Consider the following 19,547-nt stretch of genomic DNA (forward strand, 5'->3'; position numbering starts at 1 on the left):
CCAGTTTTGTTTTTTTTAAACACAACTCATTACAAGACTGCCCTGTATAACCTCATTCATTACTCTGTGAGCTTTCTTGCTTGAAACTTCATACTTCTGAAAACCCCATGTTCAGTTCTCAAAGCAAGTTTTGAGCTTCCAACTGATTTCTAGAACATTCCCAGAAGGTTATTTTTTTACCTTTATTTAGAGAAGACGTGATGTATCCTTATTATGTGGGTAAGCATACGGAAAAATTCAGTTGATCGTTTGTTTTTTTTCTTTAAAATGCATTGTAATTTCAACTATATTGAGCAAAAGAAAAATAATGGGACACATGGATCTCACTTATTGTTGGGATGGGACACACACACCTGCTGTAAAATCGAAAGTTCAAAATCGGAGGAAAACTTTGGCATTGCTTGCAAGGCCGTCCCCACCGCAGTGGCCCTGCGTGGATTTGGGGGTGCGTACCCCACACCACACCCGCCAGGCAAGAGCGGCAGACGCGGCACAGAGCTGATTAAGTGATGAGTCTGTAATGATCAACTGATGGAGTGGCTGCTCCCAGAGGCAATATTAACCTTGTTTGCTCCAGGCACCCACGGGTTCTGAGAAGACGCAGCTTATTACCGACGCAATGTCATTTCTACTGACTTGTTTCAACCTGGGCTTTCATTTAGACCGCTTTGTCAGCTACGTGAAATCCCCTATATTTCGTCCTTATCAGAATTCGAGATTAATTTCACCTCTAAGTGTTCTAGCTCCTCCATGAGCCTCGACTTTGTGTATGAAAAAAAAAGGAATTGGTCTTAGAACCTTTTTTTTTGTTTTTAACTTCTCAATTATTTCATTCCACCTGATTAATTTGTCATTGGCTTGGTGGTGGAGTGGGTGAAACATTGTTGATTTGTCCTCACTGGTTGGTGTGGTTGTAATTCTCACAGATGATCAGGATGGGAATTTCTGAACCCTGCAATGGAGTGGCCGACCCATCCAGGATTGGTTTGTAGCCAAGTTAATGTTCACCACTATCATCTTGAGCAACCTGACGCTTTGTCAAGAGTCTGGGCCTCCACCACCAATAAATTACTGCAAATTATCTCAATTTGTCGAGATTAAGAAAAACTCAACATCTAATATAAAACTCAGGAGTTGTTATTATGAATAATGTTTGTAAGTTAACATTATTCCTGTAACATTCCTGGTGTTGGCTTAATGGTTAGGATTGTGAGCTTTGGATCCTAGTGTACTGAGTTCAAATCCTGCTCTGCTGTTGAATTAATGCCAGGTGGGGTTGACTCGACCTGTCATCCTTCCGAGGTTGGCAAAATGAGTGCCAGCATGCTGGTATCCTGTGTCGGAGTGGTGATGCGTCCAGGATTGTGCCCATTAGCTAAGGAGATGCTAAAGCAGCACCAACACCCTGCACAGAGCATGGTCCCAATCTCCTCCTCCTATAACATCATTGTATCTTGTGTTTTTTGTTAAAGTTCATTTGTGCTTGTATAAATTTATTTGAATCAACATTTGTTTTTCTTTTAAAATGACGTCATGTTACTGAGCCCAGAATGGAATTTCCACCTGTCGCTTGTCACTTTGGGGAGGGAGCCGACAGCTGACAGTTTGGCTCTTTGTTACCATGTTGATAGTTTGCTCGAGGTAGTGGTGTTGGAATGGTTATATTACATTGGCTCTTGCGTCGGCATGGATCCAGGAAATGAAAATAGGATGGGGGGGGGGAATGAAAAAGATCAGTGGTGTGGGGGGAAGGGCCAATAGTTGTGGGTGGGGGAGGGGGCTAAATACATCCCAATACTTAAACACTCAATTTGCAAAAGAAAACATCACACCCAATTTTCAAAATGAAATGTATGTGTTTGCTCAGTCTGACAGATTGGTGTACAAGTAGCTCATTCATCTTTGAGCTGTCTGGTCGGGGTTCTATTCAGGACCTGACTATAAACCTTGTCGGAATGGTGCTTTACAGGCAGACAGTTACATCAGAAAGTGTGTTGTCCATCTGGGCGGAAAGCCGGGTGTCCCGTCTGCTCGTATTATAGTTAGTGGATGTTAAAGATTCCACGATGTCTTTTGCGAAGAGACAGCGAGTTATTCCCAGCATGCTGAACAAATTATAAATTCCTTCCCGAATCCTCTCCAGTTGAACATCAGGCATGACCAACTGGTTTGTGAAAGACTTGAGTGAACGCCAAAACCTTTCCCTGGGTGAACCCGAAAGAAGGTGGCAATAATATTGGGGTCATTAAATAATTAGTAGTCGTAGTAGTAGTCGTAGTAGTAGTAGTCGTCGTAGTAGTAGTAGTAGTATGTGTTTGCTGAATTGCATTTTATCAATGCTCACGAAAAGTAGTCGTGACTTTTTATATTCATTGTGACCATGGTGTCATTCATTTAACATTATATTCGTGTCATAATCCCTTCACTTCCTTTCGTGCGCAGCCTTTGGCTGCTGGTTTAAACACTGCTTTGCAGCTGTGCCGCTGATGCAGTGCCCCCTGTAGGTTAGAGCATGAATTTGTAATTTGTCGTGGTACCGGCAACAGGTTGTCGAGTCTTCGTGAAGGACATAGTGGAGTCTTTCACATCCACAAACTAATGCCTGCAGACATGACACCCAGTTTCACGACCATTCGAGGGACAGCACCCACATTGATGCCAAGCCCTGCCTGTGATACACCAGGATGACAGTTTGTCGCTGAGTTGAGATTCGAACCCAGGCGAGATGGCGCAGAGGCGACACTTAAAACGTCTACGTGGTCGTAGTAATTGCAATATGTGTAGTTCGATTATATCATTCATAGTGGGGCAACTTAGCATAACAATTGTGCATTTTGTGAGGAAAGCACCAAATTTGGCACACTCATAGCCTATCATATTATGAACAGACTTGGATATTGGGCCATCTCAAATTCAGCCCCTGATGGCTGTGGCAGCCATTTTCCACTGCCATAAAAAAATTTTGAGATGGCCCAATATCCAAATCTGTTCATAATATGATAGGCTACTAGTGTGCCAAATTTGGTGCTTTCCTCACAAAATGCACAATTGTTATGCTATATTTAGCTAAGTTGCCCCACTATAAATGAAATTAGAGTCCCAGTTTATTTCACTCATAAGTCGTAACTCCAGCTGATTCTTTTGATGTACAATAAATGATTGAGTTCTGTAAAATAAATTTATACAAGACTCAGGACTTGATGAACCTAATGCATGACAGGGTGGCTTCAAGGCAAGATGACAGCACAATATAGGCCGAAAACAATAAATCAAAATATGTAATGAAGGAAAATCCAATTCCAAACAACAAGAAGAGCAATCAGAGATTGTAGGCCTTCGCCAGAACTTGTTTTGTTTGGTGTTTGTGTGGTTTTGTGTGGTGTTTGTGTAGTTTTGTGCTGTGCATATTGTGTAGCATTTGTGCACTGGTGTATTACATAATTCACGAAAAGGGCACTCGGTAGAGCACATACCACTGCCATGCAATGCCTAATCCACGAGAACATATTGGGCCCAATACATTTTTGAAATATCATGCAATACTCCCTCTTGTCTCATGCCCCCCTTGCTGTGCATTGTGTGTTCGCTCTCGTACGAGCCTCGATAAGGTATACTAAAAATAAAAATATTTAAAAAAACATTGTTTTTAGTCCTATCTCTCAATGGTGAAGAATCACTTGAAAAATTAAATAATTCTTGTTTCCAGATCCGGATCCGGATGTTCACCAAAATCGAATCAATAGTGTTACGAATTTGGGAATTCGATTGCACACAACATACAGGTTCCTTTAGTCAGCGATGTCGATAAGTGCTTGTTCCCTAGATAGCTCACCTTCCATTGTTTAAATGTTTAGAAATCGATTAGATGCGCTGCGGTTCGATTTAATAGGGAACGAACAATGGAGACGTTTCTGGATCCCTGCTCATGTGGGCATCGGGGGGAATGAGGCCAGTGACCTTGCGGCAAAGCAGGCCCTCAGAATGGACAATGTCACCCAAATCCCCTTGGGACCTTCAGAAATCATTAGTCTGGTCAAGGACCGTATTGTGGGAAAATGGCAATGTCAGTGGGACTCCTGCACAAAGGGGAGATTTTTTCACAAGGTGCAGTCGGAGGTGGTTCCGCTTGTTAAGCTCCCCAGGCTCTCCCAGAGGGACCAGGTAGTGCTTTGTAGAATAAGACTCGGGCACTGTCGCTTAAATGCATACCTCCATAGAATTGGATGTCACCCAACGGGGTTCTGTGATGTGTGCAGAAAACCTGAAGATTTAAACCACTTATTTCTAAATTGCCTTCTCGATGGGGAATCGAGGCAGCGACTCGTACGGTGAAAAAAGAGTTATAGGGATAAGGGTGTTGGACCTGCAGGTGATGCTGCGGTGGATGAACTGGAAGCACCCTCAACTCTGTAAGGCGGTATTAAAATTCCTGAAGGAATGTGGGAGACCTATTTAAAATGTATCTGCCTTTGAAGTGCTATGGCTGTAGGCGGTTTTGATCAGATTCTGGTGTGTGGCGTGGATAGAGCCTCCTGGCTCTGACAGCGCCATTAAACCCTCAACCAAAAAAAAAAAATGGAGACGTCCCCCTCTTCTACGAAGAGAAGAGCTTCCGGTTCCGGGTTTGGAGCGACGAGAGGCCTCCTTGGGGGCTCTCTGCTGACGTTCTCAAAGTTAAGTTTCCAGTCGTTATTTATCCCGTTTTAACTGTTTAATTTTCTCACCTACATGTTACTGTGTGTTCCTAGTTCGGTTTTGTTTCAAAAATCGTGCTATTTTGTGAGTTTTTTTTGTCGACGTTCTTACCGGGTGTTTGAGGCCTCGGCCTTGGCCTAGGCTTGAGGCCTACCGGTTCCCCTCGGTGTTCGATCGTTTTTTTTTGTTGTTTTGTTTTTTCTCCCCATTACCTTCAATTTCTATCCTCCCCATTACCTTCAATTTTCATTCTCCCCACCTTCCTAACGTCCCCCATTCTCCCAACTAATCTCTATTTCTTATCTCAAAAAAAAAAAAAAAAAAATACCCAACAACAACAACACGCTAACCTTCTCCCGATTCTGCGTCTTCTTCCTCCTCGATTTTTTTTCTACAACACTTCCATAACCTAATCTGTTGAAAACTCTCTCAAACATTAATATTAACAACAAAAACGATCTTATAATGCTTCATCTTCCTCTCTCACACATGTGGTACTCTTTACTGTTTCATCATGCACTACTCTTCTGCTATTTTAACAGACTGCTCTCATTTCGACCTCTCCTTCATTCCTTGCCTAAAAAATCCAACTATTACAGCGTTTCTTCTCTCCATTCTCTGAATTCGCCTTCATTGCATTCATCAAGAATTGTGTTAAATCGCATCTCTGACCTAAAACTTTTAAAAACCACAGTTTGCTATAGATGTTCGCTTTCCATCAACCATTCTTTTTTTCCAACTTCAGTGCCAACTCACCCCTCTCACCCCTCACTATTACTCTCAAAGCAACCATCCCACTCTTTTCCCTCCAAGCCTCCCTCTCACCTCTCTCAAAAATTCCCCCCTCACCTTTCTCCCACCTTTAATCCCCCTCACTCATCCTTCTCAAAGTTGCCCCCCTCTCATCCACCAAGCTGCCTCCCTCCACTGCCCTCTCACCTCCATCTCTTCACGCCACCTCCTCAAATCCTCAACTGCCTTCTTCCTTGTCTCTTGTGCGCCCTCTCCCACAGCACCACAGAGCCTTTTCTCCTCCTCATTCGGCCCCCTCCCCTGGCTATTCTGCAATCCCCCACACTCCTGAAGTTTCAACAACCCTCCTTACCTCCCCCCCTCATCCCTTGCCCTACCCTCCCCCACCCCCCACCCCTGCACCCAAAGCCTCCTCCCCTACCTCTTCATTAAAAGTGTGGACCTCAAATATCCGGGGCCTTCGCTCAAACCTTTCAGACCTTTTCATACAGGCTGCCACTGACAAACCAGACATAATCTCCAATTGTCCAATTTCGCCTCCATAATCTCCAATTTCGCTCCAATTGGTTCTTCTGACCATGTCCTTGTCAAATTGGACATCTCTCTGGCTGTTATCAGAGAACCACCTCACCGCCGTCGTCGAGTCTGGCATTTCACTCAAGCCGACTGGCAGGGTCTCCGAGCAGCCATCAAACTTACAGACTGGTCTCCTATCACTACTTTCTCAAACATCAACTCATCCTGGGAATTCTTTCAAAGAAACTTGCTCTCCCTCATGCACAGATTTATCCCCTCTCGTGTTCAGTTGTCTTACCCTTCCTCTCGCCCTTGGTTTACTGAAGCTTGTGGCGAGGCAGTTGTCCTGAAACAACTTGCCTTTGCCTCATGGAAAGCAAACCCAACTGAGGGCAATCTCAGTTCTTTCCACAAAGCTCGGAACAAGTATGTATCTACCCTCAGGAGAGCCAGAAAACAACATCTTTCTCATCTCAAGTCTGAACTCTCAAACCTCTCTCCCTCCTCAAAATCCTGGTGGCGTTTAATCAAATCTGTTCTGGTGTATGTTCCCCCTTCATCCCCTCCCTTACCTCAAATAGCCGCACTGCTGATTCCACACGTGATAAAGCTGAATGTCTAAACTCGGTGTTTGCAGCTAAATCTTGTGTCCTAAACCCATCACTATCTCTACCCACTTTACCCAGTCGCACCCAACTGTCCCTGGACTCTGTATCCTTTTCTCCTGACAAGGTGGAGAGCTTGCTTTCAAACCTCGAGTCAGATTCTGCAACCGGTCCAGATGGCATCAGCCCACGTGTCCTCAAAGCCTGCTCTTCTGCTCTTGCTCACCCTCTCTCTGTTCTATTCACCCTCTCATTTGCCCAAGGTCATCTGCCATCTGCTTGGAAATCTGCTAACATCACTGCCCTGCATAAAAAAGGTGCAAAAACAGATCCCTGTAACTACAGACCAATCAGCCTTCTCCCAATCATCAGCAAGGTGATGGAATCCATCATCGCTTCAGACATGAAATCCTTCCTCTTCTCCAATGGCTTGATTTCCAATCATCAATTTGGTTTCAGACCAGGTCACTCTACCCTGGATATGCTGCTTCTGCTCTCCCATCAATGGATGGAGGTCCTCAATGCCAGACAGGAAATCCGAGCCGTATCCCTGGACATATCACGTGCTTTTGACACAGTCTGGCACCCTGCACTACTCACCAAACTCTCTTCCCATGGTATTCAAGGCCATCTCCACTCATGGCTCGCAGACTTCCTCTCCTGTCGCAGTCAACGTGTGGCCCTAAATGGAGTTCTTTCATCCCCTCTTCCTGTGCAGGCTGGAGTTCCTCAAGGTAGCGTTCTGGGCCCTGTTCTTTTTCTGGTTTTCATCAATGATCTCTCGGACTCTCTGGAAAATCCTCTATTTCTCTTTGCCGACGACTCCACCCTCTGCCGTACCATCTGTCATCCCTCAGACCGGCAAGCAGCAGCTTCTTCACTCACTGCAGATCTGGATAAAATCACAAACTGGTCCAACACGTGGAACATGTCTTTCAATCAGATAAATCTCACACTCTCACTATGTCTCTTCGAAAGGACCGTTTACAAAACCCCCATCCACTTTCTCAACAATCCTCTGGAAGAAGTCTTTTCCTTCAAGCTTCTAGGTCTCACTATCTGCCATGACCTTTCCTGGGAAAGTCACATTTCCAACCTCGCCTCAAAAGCCAGTCGCCGACTGGGAATCCTCCGTCGTGCTAAGTCCTTCCTGGGCCCTCTTGAGCTCCTGACCACTTACAAAGCTTTTGTCCGTAGCCTGATGGAGTACTGCTCTCCCCTCTGGGCTGGTGCTCCTGCCTCCCACCTTTCTCGGCTTCACGCTGTCGAAACCAGGGCATTTAAGATCATCGGCATCTCCCGCAATGAAGCTGAGTCTTTGGGCCTCTCACTCAATCACCGCAGGTTGGTCGGTGGTCTTTCTGTCTTCTACCAACTCCTCTCCAGCCTTGCCCCCCCTGCTCTCTCTGCAATTTGTCCCCACCACATTTCCACAGGGCGCTCAAGGTCCGCCAACAACCCCCTTCTGGTAAAACTACCAAAATCACGAATCACTGCTCATCTTCACTCTTTCATTCCTCTTTTTTTCCCGCCTTTGGAATAAACTTCCTCACTCTATTCTTTCCCATTCTTCCCTGCAGGCTTTCAAAACAGCTGTTCACCACCACCTCTTATCTTCCCCCATCCAAATCCTCGATCTTTTCTACCCCCGATAATCCACCCAAGCCCACTTCCTTCATTTCTCCTGCTTTCCTTCCTGAAAGTCCCTGAAATGTCCATCTTCTCTTCGCCATGTTCCCCGTCCCATCCCCATCCCTCTCCCTTCCACAGTTCACCTAATGTGTCTGTTCCCCACTGTTTTGTCCCTTCCACTCCCGCCCCTCTTGTCTCATGCCTCCTTGCTGTCAGTTGTGTGTTAGCTCTCATACGAGCCTCGACCAAGGTATACAAAAAAAAAAAAAAAAAATTAATCTGCCGAACAGAAACTTTCCTCTCCCAAGACGTGTCAGACTCCCAAGAATCTCTCCCCGGTTACTCCCTCCTCCGATATGACAGACCTGAGCCTCGTCCTGGTGGAGGTGTTGCTCTCTTCATCAAAGACTCTATTCCTCACTCTCCATGCACTGCTCTCACTCCCCCACACCCCCAGGAATACCTCTGGCTACGGCTTCCCCTCACTCCCACCTCATGTTTATATGTGTACTGTACCATCCACCGAACAGTGATGACTCCATCTACACCTCACTATCCGAAAACATGGACCATCTTCTATCTTCTCATCCAAACTCTCTCTTCCTCTTATGTGGTGACTTCAATTGTCATCACGCCAGTTGGCGAGGTGTGGGTACCTCTCTCATCTGTCATGGCACCTCAGCAAAAGCTTTCTGCGACTCATTGGGACTGACTCAATCGGTCAACTTCCCGACCCGGATCTCAACCAATGGTACGCCATCTCTTCTGGATCTGATTTTGACAAATTTCCCTGACAATATCTGCTGCTCTTCCTCCGCTCCAATCGGTTCTTCTGACCACGTCCTTGTCAAAGTGGACATCTCTCTGGCTGTTATCAGAGAACCACCTCACAGCCGTCGAGTCTGGCATTTCACTCAATCCGACTGGAAGGGTCTCCAAGCAACCATCAAACTTTCAGACTGGTCTCTTATCACTACTTTCTCAAACATCAACTCATCCTGGGAATTCTTTCAAAGAAACTTGCTCTCCCTCATGCACAGATTTATCCCCTCTCGTCTTCAGTTGTTCTACCCTTCCTCCTGCCCATGGTTCACTGAAGCTTGTGGCGAGGCAGTTGTCCTGAAACAACTTGCCTTTGCCTCATGGAAAGCAAACCCAACTGAGGGCAATCTCAGTTCCTTCCACAAAGCTCCGAACAAGTGTGTATCTACCCTCAGGAGAGCCAGAAAACAACATCATTCTCATCTCAAGTCTGAACTCTCAAACCTCTCTCCCTCCTCGAAATCCTGGTGGCGTTTAATCAAATCTGTTTCTGGTGTATGTTCCCCCTCCATCCCCTCCCTTACCTCAAATGGCCTCACTGCTGATACCGCATGTGAAAAGGCTGAATCCCTAAACTCGGTGTTTGCAGCTAAATCTTGTGTCCTAAACCCATCACTATCTCTACCCACTTTACCCAGTCACACCCAACTGTCCCTGGACTCTGTGTCCTTTTGTCTTAACAAGGTGGAGAGCTTGCTTTCAAACCTCGACTCAGATTCTGCAACCGGTCCAGACGGCATCAGCCCACGTGTCCTCAAAGCCTGCTCTTCTGCTCTTGCTCACCCTCTCTCTGTTCTATTCATGCTCTCATTTGCTCAAAGCCATCTGCCATCTGCTTGGAAATCAGCAAACATCACTGCCCTGCATAAAAAAGGTGCAAAAATAGATCCCTGTAACTACAGACCAATCAGCCTTCTCCCAATCATCAGCAAGGTTATGGAATCCATCATCGCTTCAGACATGAAATCCTTCCTCTTCTCCAATGGCTCGATTTCCGGTCATCAATTTGGTTTCAGACCAGGTCACTCTACCCTGGATATGCTGCTTCTGCTCTCCCATCAATGGATGGAGGTCCTCAATGCCAGACAGGAAATCCGAGCCGTATCCCTGGACATATCACGTGCTTTTGACACAGTCTGGCACCCTGCACTACTCACCAAACTCTCTTCCCATGGTATTCAAGGCCATCTCCACTTATGGCTCACAGATTTCCTCTCCTGTCGCAGTGAACATGTGGCCCTAAATGGAGTTCTTGCATCCCCTCTTCCTGTCCAGGCTGGAGTTCCTCAAGGCAGCATTCTGGGCCCTGTTCTTTTTTTGGTTTTCATCAATGATCTCTCCGACTCTCTGGAAAATCCTCTTTATCTCTTTGCTGATGAATCCACACTCTACCGTACCATCTGTCATCCCTCAGACTGGCAAACAGCAGCTTCTTCGCTCACTGCAGATCTGGATAAAATCACAAACTGGTCCAACACGTGGAACATGTCTTTCAATCCAGACAAATCTCACACTCTCACTATGTCTCTTCGAAAGGACCGTTTAGAAAACCCCCCCATCCACTTTCTCAACAATCCTCTGGAAGAAGTCTTTTCTTTCAAGCTTCTGGGTCTCACTATCTGCCATGACCTTTCCTGGGAAAGTCACATGTCCAACCTCACCTCAAAAGCCAGTCGTCGACTGGGAATCCTCTGTCGTGCAAAGTCCTTCCTCGGCCCTCTTGAGCTCCTGACCACTTACAAAGCTTTTGTTCATAGCATGATGGAGTACTGCTCTACCATCTGGGCTGGTGCTCCTGCCTCCAACCTTTCTCGGCTTCACGCTGTCAAAACCAGGGCATTTAGGATCATCGGCATCTCCCGCAATGAAGCTGAGTCTTTGGGCCTCTCATTCAATCACCGCAGGTTGATCGGTGGTCTTTCTGTCTTCTACCGACTCCTCTCCAGCCTTGCCCCCCCTCTCTCTGCGATTTGTCCCCACCACATTTCCACAGGGCGCTCAAGGTCCGCCAACAACCCCCTTCTGGTAAAACTACCAAAATCACGAATCACTGCTCACCTTCACTCTTTCATTCCTCTTTTTTTCCCACCTTTGGAATAAACTCCCTCACTCTATTCTTTCCAATTCTTCCCTCCGGGCTTTCAAAACAGCTGTTCACCACCACCTCTTATCATCCCCCATCCAAATCCTCGATCTTTTCTACCCCCAATAATCCACCCAAGCCCACTTCCTTCAATTCCCCTGCTTTCCTTCCTGAAAGTCCCTGGAATGTCCATCTTCTCTTCCCCATGTTCCCCGTCCCATCCTCATCTCTCTCCCTTCCACAGATCACCTCATGTGTCTGTTCCCCACTGTTTTGTCCCTTCCACTCCCGCCCCTCTTGTCTCATGCCCCTTGCTGTGCATTGTGTGTTAGCTCTCACACGAGCCTCGACAAGGTATACAAAAATAAAAAGAGGAAGAAGAACCCTGCCGTCCCGTGATTCATGATGTCAACAACTCCCTCCCACCTGTGGTTGAGTGGGGGATGGATCACGGCATGAGTCACACCGGGCGTGGGGGAGGGGGGGCAGAGAAGGATAAAGAGGAGATCCTTTCTTGGTTCGTGTTCGGAGTTGGAGAAGGGAGTTGAGAGTAGTCGTTCAGCAGACCTTCGGGTCCTGTTTGGTTTGGGTTAGGGTTGAGGCCTTCGGAAGCTTTTTGCTTCGGCTGGCTCAGTGAGCTTCGGCTGTGGCCTGGCTCGGGAGGAGGCTTTTTGGAGGAATTTTCCTTTGATGGTTCCATGAGCTTCGGCTTCTGCTTGGCTCGCTCGACTTCTTGGAGAGCTGCTTTGTTTGGAAGAAAGTTAAGCCGCTTGCTCGGCTCGAGCTGCGAGTGGTGGCTTCTTCTTCTTGGTTCGTGGAGCTCTTTGTTCTCCATTTTGGTTCCCCGCTTGGTGGGACTCATCGGCCTCTTCGTGGAGGTGGTTCCTCGGGGAAACGGCGTATCGACGGGAAGGATCGGTGCCTCGTCTCACCAGCACGTGTTGAGAAGCGCGGGAGGATTCGCAGGAGCTCGGGAAGGATCGCGGCTCACAGCGATTGGATCCAGCTCGCTCTCGCTGGAGCCCGGGTCCGAACAACTTGAAGACCACACGAGGTGGAGAGGTTCGAGATAGGCTCTGGGTTTCAGATCACCTGTCCTCCGAGCTGGAGCCCGTTATTAAAGGTCTGGGTGTGTGTGCGTGTGCGTACCTGCGTCCGTGGGCCCGTCTAATAAGTGGGAAATTGTTCAGTGCTTTGTTTGCTGTAAATCTTTGCATTGCATTTCCTAAAGTCGGTATAGTTCTGCTTTTACGTGCTTTCCGAATTCCCCATTATTATTAATAAATACTCCAATTGTTAAATGTTTTCAGCTCATCGTGACGATTCTTTAAGTGACTGAGCATTTTGTGTGTTGGGAGTTAGAAAGCCGTTGGTTTGCCGTAAAAGGGGGACATTTGGACCGACGGTTCTCGGCGATTAAGCCGCTCGGAATCGCGCACGGGACAGGCTCACCTCGGCGGTTTGTTCCGTCGAGGGTGGAATACCCCGGTAGTTGGATCACATGGGTATTTAGGTACATTGAAGATTGGCAATCGACCCTACCCCACGTGATCTGCCCATTGGCGTATTTCGGTTCTTGTACAAGGACCCGTCGACTCGGACTTATCCGGGCGGCGATCTATATTCCTGGCGATCGGTCGGGCCGACTCGACTTGCCGCTCCGTCAAAGCGGTCGGTTGGCGGACGACGCACCGGCCCGTAACAATACATCATTGCCACACACCCAACCGGTTCACCAAGTTTCATCTGAATCTCTCCACAAGTTTTGGAGACATCACGTTATATATTAGTTTAGCCTGATCTCTCAATGGCGAAGAATCACTTTAAAAATTTCCAGATCCAGATTCGGATCTTCATCAAAATTGAATCAATTCTTCCTTGTCACATACTCAACATGTCCACCAAGTTTCATCCGAATCTGTCCACAACGTTTTGAGATATCGTGCTGTATATCGTTTTTGGGCTGATTTCTCAATGGTGAAGATTCACTTTAAAATTTCTAATCGTCAGATCCGGATCTTCACCAAAACCGAATCAGTTCGTCCTTGTCACACACCCAACATGTCCACAAAATTTTAGCCGGATCTGTCCACAACTTTTTGAGATATCCTGCACACAAACACAAACAAGCAGTCATAGACTGGTACTTACGAAATCGTCAACTTGACCTCTGACCTTGTCTAATAAAACCTGTCTCGAGAGAAGGCAGCGACGCAAACCAGAAGTTTCTACGATGATTTTGTACCAAACCATCAAAAATCGAATGTTTTGGATGTTTGACCTCACTGTGACCTTGACCTTTGGCAGATTTTGACCAAAATCTAATCAGCGCTAGCCATGACCCTCCTGAATCACGTGGTGCAATTTGACATTGGAAGCTTCTTCCGTTCTCGAGTTATCATTTTTTGGATGTTTGACCTCACTGTGACCTTGAGTTTGACCGATTTTGACCAAAATCTAATCAGCACTAGCCATGACGCTCCTGAATCACGCGGTGTAATTTGACATTGGTAGCTTCTTCCGTTCTCGAGTTATCTGTACCAAACCATCAAAAATCGAATATTTGACCTCACTGTGACCTTGACCTTTGACTGATTTTGACCAAAATCTAATCAGCACTAGCCATCACCCTCCTGAATCACGTGGTGTAATTTGACATTTGGTAGCTTCTTCCGTTCTCGAGTTATCGTGCCTACAAACAAACAAACAAACAAACAAACAAACAGAAACGGAAGGCATCAATATACTTACGAAATCTTTAGATTTCGGAAGTAACAAATGAAAAGAACCAATGTCACCCGCAGGGTGACCCGGATCTTGCCAAAAGGTGACCACGTGTGACTTCTTTAAGGTCACACTGAGGTGAACAGAGCTGCTATCCACCAAGAGCAACTCCTTGAGGAATATCTGCCTACGAGAGATTCCGATGAGAATCGTTCTACAGAGTAACCATGAAAAATATGCGTTTGCCTCATAACATCACCAAATGACGTCATAATGTCTCAAGCTTGACATATATAGAAAGCACTCATCGAGGTGTTCAATTTGAGGTACGACACGATATGGTTCCTAAAACTTGAAAATTTGACCCTGGGGTCAAATATGTTTGACCTCAGGCGCTAACCATGAAGGTCAAGGCCAATCGCCACCAAAAGTTAATCAGCTGAGTGCCAGACCATGAACTATATTCCCATGAAGTTTGAAGACGATCCGATCAAAATTACTCAAAAAATAAGGGTTTCGTCGACTCCCCTGATTTGCGACAAAGTGACCTTGACCTTTGACCTTGACCTTCAAAATTTTGTGCACTGAAAGGGACCTCTATAGGCCTCTGATATGCGAAGTTACAAAAATTTCCAATGACAACTGTGCTCTGCAGAATTTTTTTATACGTGATTACAGACAGACAAAAAAAACAAAAAACAAAAAAAAGCATACAAGCTGACTAACATATCTTGCAAAAACTTCGTTTTGGCAAGATAACAAGCAGTCATAGACTGGTACTTACGAAATCGCCAACTTGACCTCTGACCTTGTCCAATAAAATCTGTCTCTAGGGAAGGTGCGACGCAAACCAGAAGTTTCTACGATGATTCTGTACCAAACCATCAAAAATCTTTACGTCGACCGAAGCAAAAATCTCCATTTCTCTATGCAATTATTTTATATTACTTTATCAAAGTCACAAAACCGTAATATTCGGCCATCCACCAACAATCTTTACATAATCCGACGGCTCAGCGAGTCAGGCATGCGACGATAACCTTAATTGGGATAAAAAAAATGACTTTTAAACACCATCTTTATCGAAAACACCGTCAGCGCACATGCAAAACCTTAATGAAACTCAACGACGCGTCTGCACGAGCGCACTGCATCATGGGACGACCCGTGACTCGAGTGAAATATTTTTTATACAATCTTTAAACGTCTCAACATCCGATTTTTACCAGAATTTCGACAACCGAGTTTTAAGCGTCCTAAGCGATCGCAAAAACCAAAGACAAAATTTAAATCGAAGTTAAAATGAACTCGTAACGTCGAGTGAAGCAAAAATCTCCATTTCTCCACGCAATTATTTAATATTATTTTATCAAAGTCACAAAACCGTAATATTCGGCAATCCACCAACAAGCTTTACATAATCCGACGGCTCAGCGAGTCAGGCATGCATCGATAACCTTTATTGGGATTAAAAATTACTTTTAAACACCATCTTTATCGAAAACACCGTCAGCGCGCACACGCAAAACCTTTATGTGGTCAACATCGCCTCTGCTCAAGTGCACTGCACCACGTGATGACCCTTGATGCGCGAGTGAAATATTTTTATACAATCTTAAAACGTCTCCAAAACATCCGATTTTTACCAGAATTTCGACAACCGAGTTTTAAGCGTCCTAAGCGATCGCAAAAACCGAAGACGAAATTAAAATCGAAGTTAAAACGAACTCGTAACGTCGAGCGAAGCAAAAATCTCCATTTCTCCACATGAATTTACGGAATTATGTTTGACCTCACTGTGACCTTGACCTTTGACCGATTTTGACCAAAATCTAATCAGCACTAGCCATCACCCTCCTGAATCACGTGGTGTAATTTGACATTGGTAGCTTCTTCCGTTCTTGAGTTATCGTGCCTACAAACAAACAAACAAACAAACAAACAAGCAGTCATAGACTGGTACTTACGAAATCGTCAACTTGACCTCTGACCTTGTCTAATAAAAGCTGTCTCTAGAGAAGGTAGCGACGCAAACCAGAAGTTTCTACCATGATTCTGTACCAAACCGTCAAAAATCGAATGTTTTGGATGTTTGACCTCACTGTGACCTCGACCTTTGACCGATTTTGACTAAAATCTAATCAGCGCTAGCCATTACCCTCCTGAATCACGTGGTGTAATTTGACATTGGTAGCTTCTTCCGTTCTCGAGTTATCATTTTTTGGATGTTTGATCTCACTGCGACCTTGACCTTTGACCGATTTTGACCAAAATCTAATCAGCACTAGCCATCACCCTCCTGAATCACGTGGTGTAATTTGACATTGGTTGCTTCTTCCGTTCTCGAGTTATCATGCCTACAAACAAACAAACAGAAACGGAAGGCATCAATCTACTTACGAAATCTTTAGATTTCTTAAGTAACAAACAAACAAACAAACAAACAAATGGAAGTCATCAATATACTTATGAAATCTTTAGATTTCGTAAGTAACAAATAGACAGACAGGCAGAACAACGCACGCAACCAACCAATATTCTTGAAAAATCTTCGATTTTCGCAAGTAGCAAACAGACAAACGGACCCAACTGCAATACCCTCTCCTCTGGCGAGGGTAAAAATAAAGGGGATAACAAACTTTGGTTCATAACGGGTGATGAAGGTTGTGGTCAAGTTTCATCGGAATTGTGTGTGTAGTTTCAGAGTCGTTGCAAATGTGAACAGATGGATGGACCGAGCCATCCCTGAAGCTCCCCGGAAGGAACGACATTTCAGGTGAGCTAATAAACATCTTATCTGACTGTACTTCCTCGAATTGTACTTCTGAAAAAAAATGCTGTGCTTCCTCTGGTTCAAAACAACATTATCAATACATTACTCATCCATGCAACTACACGGATACGATGTTTGCTCTTTATAACCGAAGTTGGCTGTTCACATATGACATAAGAACACCATTTTACATGAGAGCAAGTGACTAGATCACTTGCAACATGCAGCTTGGGCAGGAATAAGTCATTTGTTTAGGATGCTGGCGATAACTCACGAACTCTTAGCTAAAGATGTAGGATCTTTAACTTCAACCAGGTAGTGCTGACAGACGAGACACCCGGCTTACCGGATTAACCTCCATCCGCAGTCGGCACACTTTGTGATGTGTGCCGACCCCCCTGCCTGCGAAACACTAATCGAACAGTTTATAATCAGATCGGGAATCGAACTCAGAGCTAAAGGGTAAGTGCACCACCCTGTTGGATCCCACGTGCAACCACACACTATCTGAGACCACCTAACGGGGGATCTCCTCGATGTAAATATGGATCAACCGATTGCAATCGATTTATGATTCCCGACCACCGATCACTATTTGAAATACGGATCAACACGATTGGTTGAAACGAAAATTGTAAAAGTTATTCTGGACAGGAAGAGAGGCCTTTCCAGCTCATTTAAGGGCCTTTTTCTCAGGGACGGATGTGTCACACCTTATTAATATTAACAGAATAATAAATTTATCATAAAACATTCATGAGAGCCAGGATTGTGTGAAACGTGCTCGTTGCTTTTTCATTTTCTTTGTGTAAAATTCCATCTTTTGTCCAGGTACACAATGTGGGACCATTTGCTGAAGCAAGACTGCAAAACCCCATGAGCCATGGAGACAAATTGTCATGGCAGCAAAATTTGGTGCATGCCATTTTTGAAAAACTAAATAAAAACGGAAACTTGGTGTGCTTACAGCGACATATTGGTCTTTCTAGTGTGTCCAAATATGTCGAGGTCCAAATCGTCACTTACGTAACATGACGCGTGCCCATTTGACAAGCTTCGCCACCATTGAACATCTCACACCGATTCCATATTTTTATTGTGTCCGCTTCCAATATTACATCCCCAACGACAATGTGACGTGTGGCAGTGGGTATGCAGCATATTGAAGCATGCCATTAAGCCGGCTGTCCTGTCTCCCTCCAGATAACTTTTTATATATATATATATATATATATATATATATATATATATATATATATATATATATATATATATATATATATATATATATATATATATATAGGAGGCTAGGTTCTGTCAAAGTAAAGTAGCAGTTGTTGAGGGAAGAATACATTCCATGGTTTTGCCTCGACTTTGCCAGCAGGTGCAACATTTTAACCTGCAATCATTAGATTGCATTACAGACTCCCAACCCATTGATTTAACCCAAGGAGCCACGTTACCCTCCGACATTTCATGCCTAAGCATGTTGTTGACTTCGTGCTTAGCGGTTAGGGTGGCTGGCTTGTGATCTTAGGGTTCTGAGTTTGAGCCCCATTGGCTGCCACTGTCGATCACTGCCACCATCGTCACTGCGTTTCTCATATTATGACAGCGTGTTATGTGTCAATGAAAATATTAAATATTTTATTAGTAAATGTGTTTCATGAATGAGATTAATTTCATTATGATTATTTTGCCAGCCACATGTCATGCGTCTTACCTCTTTACGTCATATGCACAGGAACGCCTGATAATGTTAACAGATGAATTAACACTAGTTTGCTGTAAACTATATGTTCATTGAACTGGTTAAAACATTCCTTTTTGCATACCATTCCAAGCGATATGTATCAGATCAATCAGGTGTACATGAGTTTGTACAACAAATCCTAAACGGCTTTTCAAGGCCACTTTTTATATCCAGTGTTTTGCCATGAACACTTCGATGTGGATCGTCTCGACAAAATTCTTGAACTTGTGGCATTGTTTGAAATTTTGAGCCAGTTCGAGAAATAGAAAACTACTGAAGGGACCTGTATCAATTATTACTCTACCAAGTGTCAAATTATTGATGAGACAATGCCGTTTAAACAGCCATGACTGTGGATATGTGATTACTAGACTGCTCGTTGGAGCGTTGCTTGCAAAAGGATTTAAAATAATTTTATTGGAAAAAATATATATATAAAAAAAAAAATCAAAGCACTTTGTTTCTTTTTTTAATACATGGTCTGGGCTCCTCGAAGAGCAATGACAGAATAAATCAGGACACAATGTAACAAATGGGAAACACCAACAGCAGGACAGAAGGACAAAGTTGATGGAGATGGCCAAACAAGGGATGCAGGTAATGATGAGGGGTATGGGAGAACACAAAGGGTGGACAATATGAATACATAAGCAAAATTTTTGGGAGGCTGGGGGTGGGGGGTTGTTTAACGGGTGTAGAAAATATCATGATTTTGGGGAGGGGATCACTTGAGATGATGGTGAACAGCTGTCTTGAAGATCTGGAGGGAAGAACGAGATTGAAGAGAGTATGGAAGGTGGTCTCACAGGTGGGAAAAAGGAGAATTAATGAGTGGAGGTGAGCAGCGGTTCTGGATTTAGGCAGTTTCACGAAGAGGGGTTGCTGGTGGACCACGTGTATTCTGCAGATACCTGGTGGGGACAAAGCACCGAGGGGGCAGTGGGTGCAAGTCCAGAAATGAGGTGGAAGAAGACAGAGGGACCACCGAACTGTCAGCGATGGTGTGGTGATAGGCACATCGACTCAGCTTCATCACGAGTGATTCCAATGATATTGAAAGCCTTTGTTTCCATGGCGTCAAGCTAAGCAAGATGTGAGGCAGGAGAGCCAGCCCAGAGGGGACAGCAGTACTCCATCGAGCTGCAGATGAAAGCCTTGTCGGTGACTGGGAGCTCAGGTGTGCCAAGAAAG

At 45.0% G+C, this 19,547-nt stretch overlaps 1 long non-coding RNA gene across 1 annotated transcript in view; it reads left to right on the plus strand.

Annotated features, from left to right (window-relative positions):
• Positions 1 to 19,547, plus strand: part of LOC147014012 (uncharacterized) — a 142,689-nt gene that overhangs the window by 79,925 nt on the left and 43,217 nt on the right. The window contains exon 2 of the long non-coding RNA XR_015050609.1: positions 16,529 to 16,606. This is a non-coding gene — a long non-coding RNA (uncharacterized LOC147014012). The remainder of the gene's footprint in view (positions 1 to 16,528; positions 16,607 to 19,547) is intronic.

The sequence above is a fragment of the Eptatretus burgeri genome, chromosome 13, assembly GCF_056783735.1.
Source record: "Eptatretus burgeri isolate ZD-2024b chromosome 13, Ebu_testis_v1, whole genome shotgun sequence".
NCBI lineage: Eukaryota > Metazoa > Chordata > Myxini > Myxiniformes > Myxinidae > Eptatretus > Eptatretus burgeri.